The sequence below is a fragment of the Triplophysa dalaica genome, chromosome 23 (assembly GCF_015846415.1).
Source record: "Triplophysa dalaica isolate WHDGS20190420 chromosome 23, ASM1584641v1, whole genome shotgun sequence".
Classification (NCBI taxonomy): Eukaryota; Metazoa; Chordata; class Actinopteri; order Cypriniformes; family Nemacheilidae; genus Triplophysa; species Triplophysa dalaica.
In genome coordinates this window covers 509115-527653 of record NC_079564.1, presented here as the reverse complement: position 1 = coordinate 527653, position 18539 = coordinate 509115, and the positions used below count along the sequence as shown (strand labels likewise).

General features: G+C 38.5%; 1 protein-coding gene across 2 annotated transcripts in view; it reads right to left on the bottom strand.

Annotated features, from left to right (window-relative positions):
• The window catches only part of st18 (ST18 C2H2C-type zinc finger transcription factor), a 43829-nt gene extending 29763 nt beyond the window's left edge, over positions 1-14066 (bottom strand). For both annotated transcript variants that reach the window (XM_056739084.1, XM_056739086.1), the window contains exons 1-2: positions 13934-14066; positions 1356-1468 (exon numbers count right to left, since the gene is read on the bottom strand). The gene's annotated coding sequence lies outside the window, so the exon portion shown is untranslated. The remainder of the gene's footprint in view (positions 1-1355; positions 1469-13933) is intronic.
• Positions 14067-18539: the final 4473 nt, after the last annotated feature.

Genomic DNA, 18539 nt, shown 5'->3' with positions numbered 1-18539 from the left:
TTGAGTATGGCTTGTGGTTTCGTTCGCCGTGGAATGAAAAGGAATCTTTTATTAGCCCAGGCGCTCTGTCGACAAGTGTGTGGATTTTAGAGAGTTACGTAATGCGATATTTTGGGTTTTCTGAATGGCTTGGAAAGACTTTAACAAGAGCAGGAAAGAGAGAACGGGCAACAGCTGGCCGCTAACAAACACTTAAATCACACCCGTCACCAGCCTGCAGAACCAAAGCATATGTCAACAAGCACCTCAGGTATCGAGGCGATGTTTAAGCTAGCTTTGAGAAGATTTTACAAGTGATTCAATACAAACCAGCTTAATGGGATTTACGTTTACTGCCAATAGTGTAAATGTTTTAGAAATGGTTTCATTGGACATGCATGCCTGGCCCGAAGTTAACTTCCAATCAGAATTTGGTTGTAAAATTGCTAATTATTTTATATTTAATTTATATTCAATTTTTATTCATATTTGATTGTATATTAATTGTGGTAAATTCAATTACAGTAAGTCTACTCAACAGTTATAGATTCGTCGCAAAGATCTTCCAGAAGTTAAGTTTGCGGCACATTTGTTTATGCCGCAGAAAGCTATAGAATACCATTATTTATAAACATATATATAAAACACTCCTTGACTCTGGTTAAGGTCGTGCCTAACAATGCCCCTTAGCTGTTATAAAACGCTTTGTAACCCACTGCTTCTTGGGGCTTATTTCTATCTCAAAGAAGTCCTGATCTCAAAGAAAAATCGTACGATTATTTGAAGAAAACAATTACGATCCCCCACCCCTAAACCCAATCGCCAGTGCAGATTGTACAAAAACGTACGAATGACATCATACAAATTCATATGAAAGTAGTTAAGAATTACTATAAAATTTTATTGACGTTGTCAACAGATGCATTTTGCAGATGTTTCTGTAAGAAAATGTATATTTCATTGATATGACATAGTAAAGTTCATTCAGTTCAATAATAATAATAATATTAACTAACATTATTATTTACATTTACATTAAATTACATTTTGGTATTTAGCAGACGCTTTTACCCAAAGCGACTTACAAAAGGTGAGGAAACAATGAAGAGTTGAGTCATAGAGTAGCAAAAGAAGAAGTGCTATAACAATATGATTTAATATTCATAATTATTTGATTATTTTTTTGACCAGAATATAAACAGATCCTTTACATCTGTGTTGACCTTTTACAATATAAATGTTGTCAAAGTCAAATATTCAAATAAACCATCATATAAATATTCATAAACTTCAAAAACTCCAAATGCATATGAAAGATAATCTGATTGAGTTGACGGCCAAAATGTCCTCCGCATGAAAGCAAATAGTAATATTACCTTTGTTGGTTTGGCCTGTAATAAATAGGATGTTCTGCGAGGTCCCCGCGGGCTCCGATTACTGCACACGCTTCTCTTCAGCTGCTCTGAGATGTGAGTGTGACATTTATGTTCTGAGGGCAGAAAAAAACAACAAAAGATGTGACAACTTGAATCACACGTTTAACAGAGTATTTTTGTATCATTAGTGTGAAATCAATCTTTCAATCAACCAACGTGTCAATCGGAAAGGAGTCTGAAACATCACAGCCGACGTGAAGTTACATGGACATACGATAGATATACGGTTGGAGACGTTTCAAAGTGTCGATGTTTTATTTTCCCTGACAAAACTCACAGCGCTGTTTGGTAATTCACTACTGCTTACGAAACTAGATTTGGGAGCGAGATGGTGGAATCTGTAACTCTAAACGAGAAACCTGGGAGTGAATTAACAGACAAGACCTCATGTGGCTTTCTTAACAAGATGCAAATTGATTGCTTGACAGAAATCAAATAGCTTGTGTGTAATTAATACGGTTAATCCGGGAAGAGTTGGGTGTGATTGCGCGCACCGGGGACAATTTAAACACCGCGCAACACTCCGCTATTGCTCAGCCATTCATGCCTGCTGGCTTTCAGAGCGAAAGAGAGAGAGCTTTGTGTTCATTATGGCTCAAAACTCCCAGCATCTTCTCTCCCCCCACCGCAGGGTCCGGGGACGAGGCCCCCCTCATTAGCATAAGAAGAAAGACGGCCCACTCCTCGAGCGGCCCGTCATCTGCTGAATCATTATAAGGGGGTTTCTCTCGCCCCTTCTGCGCACGGGCAGCGTCCCTCCGTGGGCCGGCCCGCTAATGTGCACGGCCCCTCGGTCTCCAAGGAGACGGATCTTCCTGATGTGGCGTGCGCACGCCTGCGTGTGTGTGTGGAGCCCGTGCACTTTGCCCTAACCCATCTGCTCTGTTTCCCAGTGAGAGTGCATGAAGAGATTCACTTTATGGCCTTGAAACCTCATCAATGGACGTGATTTGTTTGCAGCAAAGCTACACGGTGACCCCTGAAGACATTGAAAGATCGATGTCTGCGTATTTTGGGTGGAAATAAATGCCATTTGGTGTAATTCTTTTTCCTCCTGAGCTTAAACATCGCGTCTTGATTTGTATAAACAAACAAACATTTAAAAATGACTTGTTTGTCCCTCTGAATTGTAACAATGTCATATGTGGATTATTAGTGTTTCCTAACAGTTTAATAAAATCATTCTATCCAGGGATCAATTGTGATGCAGATAACACTGATGGGATTGACATGTGCATTGTTTACAGTTTGTTTGTTTGTGTCTTCTGGATACACGCAGACATTGCGTTTCATCTTAAGGATCGTACGTGTTTCAGTCCTGCCCAATCAGTTTATTTTACAGGAAAAAAGTAATAAGTGAGCCATCCACATGACAAATACTATAGTATTTACTACAGTAAACTGTAGTAACTTCTAGTATCCCTAGTAAAAAACAATTCATTTAAAATGCATTATTTCATATTAAGTATAGTTTAATGTATTAACAGATATACTGACGTGACTTACTGACATAAAATTATAATGATACTTTATTTGGAGTACTAGTCTATTTGTACACAATGCACATTTCTTCATATTAAGCCTGTGTTTAAATAGAAATGTGTTCTAATTTTTAATAAAATCAATCTTTCAACGTAAGATATTTAAAGTGTACCTGAAGCATACCTGAAATAGTTCCACTTTAGCACAATCAAATACACTTCAATGTATCTTTAGTTGGACTTCAGCACTATTTCTGCACAATTTAATTATATTAAGTACAAATTAGTTGTTCCAATTTAGCAGACTTTAAGTTTACCAATTTAGTATACCACAAATACAATCGCAGTGTATTTTCATTAAGAACATAAGATGTAGATGGATTTGCAGTATACTTAGCATGACATAAATATTTCAAACATATTTTAGTATATTTATTTTTCACTAGGGATATTAAAGTCCTTGTATTATAGTATAGATAGTTAACTACCTAAGCATTCTGTAGGATTACCTACAGTAAATTGATAAACTGAAGTATACTTTAGTATTTATTATAGTAAAATTGAAACACTGAATTTTACTACAGTTAATTACAGTAAATACTACAGTATAAAACAGTATTTTTTCTTGGGCTGTCAAATGATTATTCACAATTAATCATGATTAATCGCATACCAAATTAAAGTTTGTGTTTACATAATATAGCCTATGTGTGGTGTGCATGTTAATTTTGTGTTTATGAACACTACTCCTACATGTATGTATATTAAGAAAATATTTATATGTGTTTTTTTAATTAACCAATAATTTAAATGACAAATAAACGTGACATTTTTTTTCTTAAATATATGCGTGAATGTGAATGTGTTTATAAATACGAAATTACAGTACAGAGACAAACACTATGTAAACACAAACATTTATTCTGGATGCGATTAGTAGCGATTAATCGTTTGACCGCCATCATTTCTTCATGAGGGATACAGTGTCTGGGACAAGTCACATTGAAAACTTTTTTCAGTCAAATTGATCTTCAAGGAAACAGGAAATAATATCATTTAAAATGCTCGAATTTCTGCGGTTCCATACAAGTTAAGAGTTATAACCTCAGATAGTAGATTTGGCGCATATACAATATACACCACGTATATAAAGTATTTATTTATATGCACTTTTTGATACTTTGTACAAACGAAGGTATTACATTGCATTTCCATTGTCCATTTAGTCATTTAGCAGACACTTTTATCCAAAGTAGCTTACAGATGAGGGAAATTATGGAAGCAATTGGAAAAACATAAGGACAACAAAACAAGCATAAGTGCATTAAAACTAGTCTAATATAGCCCACCTTTACAGCTACGTTTTTTTAAGAGTAGAAAAGAGATAGAAGTCATAACTGATCGGTCAGGTGTTGACATTTATATTTTATATTTTAATTTATATTGCAGCAAGATGAACTCTTTTGCTTGCATCAAGATTTAATGTTTGCGACCTAAGACGTTCTGTAACGATAGAGCTTTAATAAGAGAAACAAACAAGCCTGAAAAATGTCCGAGACGCTCCTGAACGACTGTTATGATTAGATTGTACTTTCGGTGTAATTATGGAATAAGCACTATGTGCCACTAAACAATGAATAAATAAAGACCTTGAGCTCTATCTCTCCCCCTCCATCCAATCAGCCTTCTCGTTTCCTCCCCCCTCTCTCTCTCTCTCTCAATCTCTCTCTCTCCTCCTCTCTCTCTCTCTCTCTCTCCCCTCCTCTCTCTCTCTCTCCATATCACCTGTCTCGGCCAGTATCGCACACAGAGAGTTATGAAGGCGCGGGTTCTCATGGCAAGGTCACTCTCTCTATCTCTCTCCTTGTCTTTTTGTTCTTCCGGCTGGAAAGGGGTTAAGGCAGGAATGGATTTAATTATGGAATGAATGGAATCACAATGCGCCCGCAGCAAGTTTGTTCCTCCTTATTTATTAAAGCTGCTGATGGTCCAGGTTTGATGAGCCACTCCGGGCGTAATTGAGTCATCACATTGAGAGGGTTGCACGCATTCAGAGAGGTTTATCAGCTCCAAACAGACCTGATTACTGGCAATTACACTCTGATCTAGGATGGTGCCGCTGGGGGGAGGAGGGCTTGCTTGTGTGTTTATAGTTTACCCCAGGAATAATTTCCACATTCATTTCACATGCTAAGTGTTTCTTCTTTTCTGTGGCGGCGTAATAAAGCGCAACGAGACGGAGAGGATCGCCTCACTTTGGTTTGCCTCCCGTGCCGAATCCCTCCGCCGTAAAGACGAGAGGAAGGAAATGATGGTAATTGAATGCGAATCGGAAGGGCGGTTTGTGTTTTGTTACATGCCCTTTGAAATGAAAAGCAGAGAAAGGTGTGAAACAAACTGGTTTTGAAGATTCTGCCCCTAGCACGGCTCTGTTTGTCATCAATTATGTTATTGCATTGATACCTTTTTTTACTGTTTACTGATATTGCCATATAAGCCATTTAATACACGTCAATAACAAGGAACCATATGAAACCAAAAGACTCATATCCATAGATCATAAAATCACATCTGCATGTTTACAACACAAGCCTTCTGCTGAAAAACAAAGAGAGAGATTAAGAGAAAAGTGGCACAAGATTAGATGGGGCGGGGGAGTGTGTGTGTGTGAGTGAGTGTGTGTGTGTGTGTGTGTGTGTGTCAAAAAGCAGATTTCAGTCTTCATATAGTTCATGCCAGAGACTTAAAACTGTGAAATCGGAGAACTCAAAAGCTGCTATTTTAACTTGTGTTTGCTCCCAGAATTTAAGGCTATGTTTTCTTTCTAGGGCAAGTATAATTAGTTTCAGCATAATTACCTTAAAGTGCATCATGTGTCCTGAGGTCTAATGTGGGAGGAACTTCAAAGATACACTTGTTTCCAACTGTTTAAAGCATCGCTCATCTGATAAATTATGCTATGAGAAATCTGCCATTAAGACACATTCTCTAAAAATAAAAGTTGAAAACGTTTTGCCAGATATCCTAAGACACACAGATGACTGTTCAAAAGTGACCAAAATAAATCATTACAGTATAAAGGAGATAAGGTTCAACACGACTTTCTAAGTGAAAGGTTTAGATATTGGAAAGTTAACCCTTTGAATTCATTTATTTTGAATTCATAGTTTTTTTAAGTATTATTATTTTAATAATAATAGTTGTATTATTTTTGTTGAAATATAATAATAATATATATTTTGTTATTTTTTTCTACTTTTTATTAATAATGAAACAAAATGATTATTATTAATAAATAAATGAAAATATACTAACTTTCCATTAATTTTATTGATATTAATTATCCACAGTTTTACTACAAATAGTGTGATTACTATAGTAAACCATGGTAAATTTGTGGTAACTGTGGTCTTACAAAGAATAAATCCCTTTTTCTACTGTAGTGAGGGACAGTATGACTCACTTCAAAGCAAAACTATTTTCTTTTCAATATCTGTTATTTCCAAATCGCCGCAGACATCACATGTATGTGTTGGGTCAACACATCTCGAAAAACTCATATGATGATGTCATCTCTATACAAACAATACAAAAAATCAATCGTGAATCAAACAGGAACCATTTCCGATTGCGACGGAGGCCGGCGTCATGAGAGCAAAACTCAAAAAAGTTATTAAGCAAAGCGAGTAAACATTTCCTTTTGCAAACATGCTCACGGCGTTTGACTTGTAAATTGGGGATTTGGCACTAGGCAAACACGTCAACCCCTCTTAACGTGGTCTGGAGAAACATAAAAGAGGACCTGAAAAGAATACGAGAGGGTACAATGAAGGCCAGGTGCTCGCAGGAACTTCCACGGCCGTCTCTGTTATCAGCACACACGATCCGGCCTATTGTTTCAGGCGGGGAAGGTGTCTCAATGGAGAGAGGCATGAGTACTACCAGGTGGTCAGCAATTTGTTGAAGCAGCGGCTAAATCCTGGAGCACAAAAGGCAGGTCTCCTGAAGCCCTCGTGTGGAAAAAAGAAAAACGGGAAGGGGGGAAAGTGTACGACGGGCGGGTTTGAAAGGAGAAGACCCTTTAAACTGGTGATTCCTAATAAGATTGCGCTGAAATGAACAGCCCGCGTGGCAGCTGTACTTTTCCCAGGGTTAATTACCTTTCACTGCACTTGCCTAATGAGTCAGCTGTTCGTGTCATTAAACAACTCCACTTCACCATGGCTTCTTCATCCTCCGCAAACACTATCCTCCTGTTTGCTCGCTCGCTCGTTCCAGCCGGGGGGGAGACGGAGAGAGAGGGAAAGATGGCACTTTGAGGCATATGTTTGGAAACAGGCGGTCAGTGACACCGTAACCCTGACACAGTCTGCCAATGCAAGTGATTGCACTTGAGATTTAGTTTCACTTGCATAAATTGCTTTTCTGAGAAAAAGTGCGAAGGAAACGCTTCCTATCGAATTCACCTGCGATTTCAAGCTGAGGGTTTGCATAACACAGGGGTCTTCATAAGGCACTTTGCGACGGGTGTCAACGCTGTAAAAACCACTTGGGATCAAAGCAACAATACAGATTCATCACAAGACTATTAAAACTTACAGCATAAAAGCTGCAAACGGTGGTGAACAAATATCTGTTATAGGGCAAATATATAGAAAGTCCGTAACTTATGCTAATTCATAATGGAAAGCTTATAATGGTGTATAAATCAAGCTGGGAAATGATGTTGTTGTTATACTTAAACCCACATTTTGTTTCCAACAGAGATGGCGATAGAGAGGCAAAAGTTTATATTCATTTTAATGACCCAGTCTGTGAAAACCACTCGGCAAAATCGGCAGTGTTAAAAAATCAAATCAACACTCAGAGTGTATAAACTCTATCTCAAATATCTATAAATGTGGATTATATAGACACCGTGAGAGTCAATTTGACGTTTTTTAAGACTGCCGATTTTGCTGTGCAGTCTAAAAATCTGTTTCTGAGATATTGAGCATCAAAGTTTAATTTCAAGCATTGGTTTCACTATGATTTTAAGCTATCAATGTTATATCTTCACAGAATGTTCTGTACGTTACCTAGAATGATTTTATATAGAAACTGTAAATCACAAAAAATGACTTCAGTTGGGTTTTCACAGGCATGGTCACATCTCTGCTTTGTTGATGCATTACAAACACAAGCAGACAACAATTTACTTCTCAACACACAATCTGAATCAAACACTGATCAAAGTCAAGCATCGTCTCAACGTGAGCAGGTCTATAATACAGCGGAAAAGTCGCCTTTGGCCTCCAAACAAACCCAAAGCTCCTCTGTTTCAGCACATATCCGTGTGTGCCGTCATCATTTCAGTAAGACGTGGCAGCACACAGACGGCTCGGGGAGTTTTAAGTGATTTTTGCCAGTGTGTGGTGAAATCCCTCGGCCACCTGGATTACAAACTCTAGTCCTTTAACTCATGCCAGTCTAAATCCATGTTAACTCGGATTTACCTCTGGCATAGGAATTCCCAGTCCGAGTAAAGCTTTGTTTGGAAAGATTTGAGTATTTTATGCATTAAAAGGAGGGCGAGTGGGGAAATGTGATTGAACTGAAAAGTCCAACGGAGTCGAGGGTGGGAGATCATGGATTTATCATGTATCGTTCTGTAATCCTCTAATAAACCGAATGGATTCATGAACCATTTCAACACAAACTTGTTGACAATATTGCAAAAATATTGTTTGACAAGCGAATTAAACGTAATTCAAAAGTATTTTTATTTGGCACAGTGTGGCATCAGAGACAAACACAGACATTTCTATTCTCTACTTAAAAAGGTCTAAAGTGCCACGTTATGAGTTTAAAACAAGCTTGCCAGATCAGCAGATGGAACTTCAATGCGATTATATGCGTCAATAAAACGAATAATCTTTAATGAAAAGTAAATTGGAGTCCGAGGAGAAGAGGTAAACACTATTTAACACAACCAAACATTCAATACAGATGTACTTTATAAACTGGAGACATTTTATTTTCTGTGACGTTAACTCTTAACTCAATTCACCAAAATGTTTGTTTTGTTGTCTCCCAATTTCATAAACAAAAGAGACACATTTACATAATGTCTAGAGAGGTGTCAAAATAGTGGGATGCCTATTCTAATAATATTATATTTAAAGAAAAAACATATAAGAATAGTAAATTATGAAAACATCGTTTTAACTTCTTTTAGTGCAGAATGGAAGTTGTTCAACTTTGAGAATCTGTGACGATGATGCAAGAACAATATTTTGATCAGTTTTATTTCAATGCCTCTGCACAAAAGTCTTTTGGATAAATATAAACACCCAATTAATGAGCATATATATAAAATAAATCAGTTTAACCTGTTACGTGAAGTGCCCTAAACCAGTCAAATTGTGAACGGGACCCATAAATTTGGATGATAAAAAGAAAAACGAAAGAAACTTTTAAAGAACTTTAGACAGACAGTTACCCAAAGAAACATCCACGCTTACATAACCAAACATAACTTAACAATAACAATGGACGAACACATTTCACAGCAACAATCAAAGGGGAGAATAATAACCAAAAGAATAACCCACAGCTAAGATGAGCCGTGCCTTCACCAGCATCTCGGCACTGTCACACACACACGACCCTGGAAATGACAGCTTTATAAAATCACAGCTCTCGTCTTCATGCATTTCATAGATCAAACCCTCCATTCAGCCAAGCATCCTTCTCTCCTCCTGCATCTCTCTCTCAACAAACACAGACGTGAGGACACAAACACGGTCAGCGGGGCAGTGAAGGACCACCTGACTTACCACGTCCACACGAGCAGAAATGAAAGGTGTTGTTGGTGAAGAGTAGAGGAGGTGGGGTCGGGTTAGCGATGCGTGTTGCTGTTGTGTCGCGTGGCGAGAGGGTAAACCAGCGTTTTGCCTTTCTTTCCCCCCTTCAGCCTTTGTGTCACTCATTTCACCAGCAATCTCATTAAGCAGCGACGCACAATGGGCTGAACTATTTTCAGAATAAATACACCACGTGGTGACCCTACAGGTATAACTTATGAAGGTCTGTCGAATCTCATAAACGATGGCTTGGGAATAAAACCATCAGGGTGTTCAAGCAAAGGTCAAAAAATAAATAAATGAATCAGAATGGATTGCTTTGATATTAAGATCTGAAACGTTCATCTGTGACATAAATATTCAGGCGGTTCATTTAAGAAAGAAGGATGGTTGACGTAAAATACTTTGGGGAAGTTGAGATGTGCACTTTTTTGTGCTTTTATCAACTCACGTTAAATTCAAATATTTACACTTTTAAAATATATTTCACACCACAAGACCATTTGAAATAAACTAGATATGTAAGAATACCAAGCAGCGACAACTTTAAGGATCATTTGAATACTTAATAATTTACACTTTCCCTTATCCTTTAACAAAAAAAAAAAATACAATAAAGCGCTATATAAATGCCTCATTCATTCATTCATTCATTCATTCAAATAAATAAAATAAAATAAAAATATTAAAAAAATAAAATTGTATTTCAAAATATAAATAAAGTACATACGAAAATAATTATGTACGTATAAAAGAAATAAACAGGACAAAATAATAATATTTAAAATGTCCGAATTTAATTTAAATATGTAAATTGATAATAAGGTATTATAGATTCAAATAAATTAGATATAAAATACAGACATATTTGTAAAGAATTCCTGTATTATTTACAACCTCAAATAACAAAAGCTATTATATTCCTGTATTTTTATCGTTTCATTGTTTGGGCAAATAAATCATGAACATCAATATTAATCTCCAAACCCAAAAGAAACATGTGACGTTAGATGTCCGTTGTGTACGTTTCACATCGTATTGTCTTTCTGCTTTCATAATTCCATGTAAAATGCATTAAGGTGGCACTCAGACCAGTGGCAGCTGTCCATAATCAGCAGGGACGTGTCTATTGGCTAACTTGACCCATGTCAGGAGACAAAACAAACACACACACACACACACCACAAAAAAAAAGATTTCAAAAGCCCAGGACTTGCTGTGCGAGGTCACTGGAGATTTTCCAGACAAACGAAATTCGGAGGGGTGTGTGTGTGTGTGTGTGAAGGGGTGGTGGATGGTGCGGTGAGGGGGGCTGTTTGAGGGGGGTGTTGAAGAATAAAAAAGGACAGGCTTAGAATCTCATTTTACCAGACCGCACACAATCTGGGCTCCCACTGAACTATCTCTGCCTGACCGCTTTCTATTTATCCCTTATCAGTGTTTACCAACCGCTACTTCTCTTTCATTCAAACTGTGAGGCTGTTCTCCTGCTATCAGTCAGCAACTGACATCATGGAACGGCCTCAAAGGCAAGAGGACGGGATCAAAACTGAACCAAAGCTGTTTAAACAATACAACAGAGGAAATAAATTCATAAATCCTAATTCTTCCCAGCCCACAAGGGTACAGACAGATCCTTTATAGTTAGGCCAACTAACACTCCCGCAGCCAATGAGGTAACTCGGCTATCAAGGTAGATGCTGCAATGTATTCAGAGAGAGAGAGAGAGAGAGAGAGAAGTGTTAAAAAGGCCCGTGTTATTTTAATTACACAACGTGGCTCTCTGCCTTTTCGTGTCAGGAGAGTCAAACTTTTTCACACCTTTTTTTATATAAATGTTAGGTTGGAGTGCGAGCCGATGTTAATGCAAGAATTATTCGCCACCCTATACATTAGCGTTTTCATACTTTATTATTTCACGTGTCACGGAAAACAGTTCACACATCAGATCTTTAACGACCAATCAGACGTAAAGAGCGACAGAACACTATTTCCAAACTGAACGTTGTTTAAGCGTTCGCTTTCGTTTTCATTCCCGAAAACACATTTTTCGGAATAGAATCCGAAGTAGCCGCATCTAACGGTCGGCGTGAAAAATCAAACGTTGCTCTATTGTGTGTAATCTTCCTGCCATGGTGCTGATTTCACTTCTGTTTCTCAGACACACACACACGCAGAGCTCTGTTTTCCTGGACTACTGTTCAAAAGTTAAGTAATTAATTACATTCAGACCATCACCAGCTGCTCCACAGCAGATGGAACATTTTTAAAACCTTGTTGAATTAAACCCGCAAAATTCATTTGCCTGGATTAACCGAGTGAAGTTTGGTGGCGGACGGGTGTGCGGAAGGGGGGGCTGAGAAAAACAACAGGTAACAAGATGCAACACGGGCACACAATTATGAGATGAATGCTTAGTTGCGCGTCCGCGGATTTATTCGCTGTTTTGCGGATTTAATGAGTGGCGTTGTGGAACCGAGTGTTGGTTTTAAGATTAAAAATTGCATCTCAATGCTTCATAATAATGCAAATAAAAGCGTTGCATCTTGTGGCGATCAGATGTTTCAAAGAACCAAATGGGTGCGTAACAGGGGGTCAAAAGGTCATGGAGGTTAAAGCAGATGGCACATGACCTTCAGCCTCTATCAGATTTGTAAAGCAGGACGTAAGAGAGCATCCCTGAGGGTGTTTGTGATCATGTGTGAGAGGAACTGAACTCCAGCTGTTGAACAGCACCATGGACAGTTCCTAACGCTCTCTCATTCAAAGATTTAGCTCATGAGCCAAGTTTCAATCCTAATGATATAAGTGTAGAAAATTTTAGTCGGCTTGTTTGTAATACACAAATAGCACCAGTAAATTTGAAATACATAATCTGGATTTATGACAGATCTTTTCATATAAACAATATAAGGATTTTATTAAACAAAACATATTTTATTGAGGGAATGTTTTTATGGTATCAATTGTTCTGATGTCTCTGTGAAGCTTTTAGTTTTGAATAGTCAAAACTGCACATATAAGATCTTGATCAAATGTTTAGTTCGACAAATAAATTACAGACATATTTAAAAAACCTTTAAAAAAATACATTAAATTGAGTAGACAAAAATGACACAGCGTTCGCTCAATATATTATAACAGTATATTAACCAAACCATAGTGTGTGATAGTATTAATAAAATAATGAAATGTAAAATCTTCAGGAAAAAAGAGTTTGTAAGTATCGAAACATTGATGATAGTAAAAATGTAGCGTATGTAAAGTGATAAATATTACAACCTGAAAAATTCTTTCCAACTTGTAGTGAGTATGCAAAACTCAATCAAAAATAAAAAGTAACAACAATAATTTCACCTGTTGACATAGTAACCCCAGATCAAATGTCAATCAACTAAAGACAAGAAAACCATCCGCTCAACTATAAAACACTGCTTGAGATATCTTGTGAGGTCTCTTGTGAATGAACATTTACAAAGAATAAACTCACATGCACAGAAATCAATTTCCACAAATCAAACTTTCAGAAGTGCGGTGTTAAAATGGTTTCGCATTTTCTTTCAGACCAGCACTGTGACATCCCATCCACAGAGATATGAGCTTATATTTCATCGAAACCAAATGCTGTAAACTCAACAGCGGAGCGACACTCCAGCCTGAAGCCAGAAAGTTTGAGATGAAAGATCACAAGAGCTTCTGTGTGCTCAGCTGCTCCGGCACGAGCCGCAAACAAGCCTTGTGCTAACACGCCTAACACACGCCTAACACGCGTCTGAAACCACCACCACATGCACAGGGACTTTATTTAGGTAGATGACATCTAAAGACGTCGGTGTGATGGAAAAATAGGTCATTTGTCTTCAACCAAACCGGCAGCGCTGGGTAATCTGGATTAATACGCTGTCTAAATGTCCTGGCGAGGTCTAAAAAATATGCATTCAAAACACTTGTCTTATTTTAAATATTTGAAATGAAAGATTGGCACATTTAAAAACACATTCAAAACACAGAGGCACTCAATAAATAATGAAAAATTTACATTTTATCAAAACTTTTCTTTCACGCCAGTCTGTCAACACGCATCGACACATCGCCTCAACTTCCACACGGCTCAAACGCAACCATACACGGCGACAGCTAGCATCTGTCCTAATAAAGAAAGAAAATCAAACAAGCTCAGAAAGCAACCTACTTGACAGCCGCTGAAAGTTAGCAGTGATTCTGCGCTCCCGTCGGCTGATGCTCTCACACTGGAGCCGGTGGCTTTTGAAAGGTAGTCCCCAGGAATATGACACACTACGTCTGTGACAGCCCGGAGATAAGCACCTGCGCTCTGCTTTCTGCTACGTCACACCTCTCTATTCACAAGCTCTCAATATGATGCACATTTGCACATCAACAGCAAACCCCCCCCACCACACACACACACTTCACTCCACACCCACATCCGCAAAACATAAAAACCGGCGCACGGAGGGGAGGAACAAATCGTTTTCTTCCCGTTCTCCACTTGCACACACTGATTTTTCCCTCTTTCTCCCGGGTGTGCGTGCGGGTACGTTCAAACACGCGCTTGCGTTTGCATGCAATAGTTTTTCTCTAAATGCAAACTTCTTGCTGTTATATTATTGTCATGGGTGTTTGGGCATATGCCCTTCCAAAACCATGCCCCCCCTTCAAACCCCACCCACTCCACCCACAATCTCTCTCCTCCCCCCATATCAGTTACCATGCAAATGAGATGGAATGTCAGCCTTCAATAGCAGATGGTCAGAGATGATAACAATGGCTCAACAGACCAGTTCCAATGTCTGCCACTTTATTGCTACGGAAACAACAAGCAGAAGTAGATGTAATGAGAGGTCGGAGCGCTGGATTTTTTTATGCATATTTGCACTTAAAACTAATATGAATTAGTTGTATATTTTGTAATGCGAGGGGAGCTACGTGCTGCTTTTTAGGCATTGCAATGTGAGGGTCTTATGACAGAATCACCGCCAGTTATTCTCAAAGACCTTTCGCAGTTCGATGGTGATTGTTTAACTACATTTTTGTAAGATCTTTGACAAATCCATCAGATAATGATAGGGAAGTGACATTATGTCTTGACATTGGGACACAACTTAGAGGTATCGAAATAATAATGTTATCGGCAAAATTATTAATACCGTGCTACACGTTGGATAATATGGTAATTCTTTTTTTTTTCAGGTTGGCTTTTATAGCAGCTGGTGGATTTGCACTCATTTAACATGTTTCTTATAGTACTTTTATATTTATTTACCATAACACCACAATTTTGAAATAATATTGTTATCATGCCCACGATAATCGCGTAGTGAAAATCTGATGATATGACAGCTGTATTTGATATGAATCAGTATTTTGACATGTGTTGTTCTAAGGTTGTGGACCTGAACATTTCTGCAAAAAGAGAATTTAATGCTTTTTTATCGCTACAAAAACCAGAGCTACGGTGTTGACATTTTAAAATCGTCCCATGGTGGAAAACACAAACAGAAAAGGGATCAAAATAAAAACCTGGAAACCTTTTTCTTCTCATAATTATGGAAAGAAAACTATAAAGAAAACCCGCTTCTCATTAAAAGGGAAAGTTATAGCTTCAATTTTAATTGATATCCACAACAAAAAGAAGTTGGAAAAAAGGGAAACAGCTATCCTCATCCTCAAATATTACTTAATAATGAAATTAAAATGATATCTGTATTGTTAATTATAAAAAATATTTTATTTGTGTAACACACACTGACATGAGGCACACAAATTGCACCCATCTGGAGACTTTAAGAAGAACAACTATTCAAATATATGAGAGACGATTCCATGTACAGGCTGTGACAAAAAAACGAATCACAGTGATGTCACCGTCCACCTTCAACCCACTGACTTCTGTAAATACACAAACGTGTACACGGTTACACACGTCAACGAGAGCAAATAGTGCGTGAGCCTCTAACAAACACAGGCCAGATTACAATGACAAAGACCGCCACACTTCTGGAGGGGGCGAGAAGAGGGGGACGCCCATGTCCAAGTCCTCTAAATGAGTGCAAACGCATGAGGGCCCAAAAAACGCTCCCATCTGATGTGTCTCCGCATGTGTGTGTGTGCATATTCCTGCCAAGTCCCCTCAACCCCCCCTCGCTCAATCCAGAGAAAGCTCATATCTGTTTTGTTCTGTTCTCCAGAGGATAACACGCAAGCACAATGTCCGGCGACTTTCTCATCAGCCGAGCGTGAATTTTTGAGGAACAGAAACAGAAGGGCGAGTCATTAAAAAAGGTTTGGCCGTTGATCTCGTTGTGGATTTCATTTGAAAGTCTAATGCCGCGACTGCTTTCGGGAGGGTCGACCCTTCTTTACGTGCGAGGGGACAGATTGGTCGGACGTACTTACAGCAGAAACTACAGCATGTTTCTTTCTTCCCTAATCTCCCGCGACAACATCTACACGCGTCTTATTTGTCTTGGGTGTTCCTGAAGAGCCCCACATCTGAGGAATCTGATTTCGAGAATTTTGGGGTCAAGACGTCGCCAGTCTCTCATAATGTGCCGAGACAGCTGGCATAAGAAAAACATGAGGACGAATAAGTATTTAAAGGGGATAGACTTTGTTACAACTGTCTTGATGAATCGAAATCTCATTGGACATGCAACGGAAAAGAAAATCCTCGCACATCAATGTTTTGTCATTCAAAGTAATACAGTGTGTTTAAACGGTTCTCTCGTCAAGGACACTGAAATCCACCAACAAGTGAAAAACAGTGCATTCTGGGTGTTTTTGATTTGGGGTTTTAGATAGAAAAGTCACAATAGGTGTATATTAGCGGGGAAATTAGCACTAAAGTGGGCGAAATGAAATGACATGTCATACAAAGGTCCATGTTTTTCAAAGTACACTGCGTGTTTGGAGAAAATGTTTGATTGCGTTTATAAAAGTATCACACTGGGTCACACATAATGTCTAAAAGCTTTTTGCATTAGTCTGCCAATTATGTAAGCAAAGTTAAATGCACTCGGACCCTGTTGTTTATGTGCCTTAGTCAATCCTACACGCTCCATGACGAATAACTCTATCCTTTAGATAGAAATGCGTACAGAGTGGCGTGTCCTGCAGTATTTCAAAGACCCCTCGAAACATTTGGAGAGCTCAATTACAGAACTCCAGTCCAACGTTATGAGAAATAAAAACCACCACGACAGCCAGAAACTATTTCTTGCCGACCCGTAGCACAGCAGCGCATTTACCCAGAAAATAAACAGGATTTGCTCTGCCTCATGTACATTTCAGTCGTATATTCGCACCGTACTTGACCAAACACTGAACGCATCTGAGCGGGGGGCCAGGTTTATGCAATCACATGACAGAAAAATAAAAAAAGAATTGATGTTCCAGCTTTGAATAACTAAAAATGTTTTTGGTTTAATTAAAATTCTAAGTTTCAGATAACAAGTCTTTATTTGGTGGGCCGCAAAGCGATGCTCTCCACACAAAGGAGCTTTACAACAAAACATTTTGAGAACCACTGTGCTAAGAAAGTCATTGTCGTTTTCAAATTGGTTTCAAACATAAAAACTTGAAATCTTTACTTATGTTTAAAACAGAGATGGCGATATAGATGCAAACGTTACAGATGTAAAGGGATATTCACCCCCCTAAATCATTTATTTACCCTCATGTAATTCACAAACCTGTATATGACTCTTTCGCTCTGTGGAACACGCGAGAAGATATTCTGAGAAATGTCTCCATGGTTTTGTGTTCATACAATAAAAGTCAATGTTGTTCAGTGTTGTTCTGTTACCGATATTCTTCAAAATATCTTCTTTTGTGTTCAGATGAAGAAAGAAAGTCATTCAGGTTTGGAATGACATGAGGGTGTGTACGTAAAAAAATCATTTTTGTTTGAAGGTGAACTAAAACAGAGACGAGAGCTCCCTCTCTCTACACTTTTTGAGACACACATTTGTAAGCGAATCAAGTAACACACCTCAGATTTTGTGATTTGCTCGCTGTTAGTGTCCAATGAGAATGATGCTGTGATGTCACTTCCTGAAGGTTCTTACACCAGTTATAAATAGTAAAACTGTGTGTTTATTATGTCTAAATGTCTTTTTATGACAGTAGCATAGACACTGTTCAATATTTTGTGTTTTGGGAAAAAATAGAGTTGTGATGACATGAGGGTGAATAAATCAAGATCAAACTTTTATTTTTCCTTAAAAACAGCCTGCCACCAAGAGTAACGTATCGCACCCGGCGCCATTTTCGCGACAAACTCGCCTTAGCCCAGGTGCAGTAAATTGTCCTAACAAGGCGCATAATAAGTGGAATGGACTCCATCTGTGTCCACTGATAGTGTGTCAAATGGTTTAAAAACACCTGTGAGAGGCTCACCTGTCCACGCTTGCTCTCTCAATCTATGCTAGCGCGTCCAGCGCAATTTCTAATTATAGGATACCCACCAATACCTGCAGAACAGCTTGATCGGATTAAAACACTTCACAGCTCAACAGATGTGTGTCAGAGATGTCAGAATGAGCGCGAGTGGTCACCGTACTGTTTGAAATCTATACGATTCTGAAACACACAGGTGCAAGCAGACGTTCTCCAGTAATGTATGCGGTTTGCTGCTGTACACATTGTTAGCAAGGTGGTCTCCAGCATCGCCTGAAGTGATTATCGATGCCTAACCTAACTAGATCCCTCCGCGGACCTTTGGGCAGAATAGCAGATGTGTGCACATATTTGGGTAACAGAAATGCGATGGCAGTTTA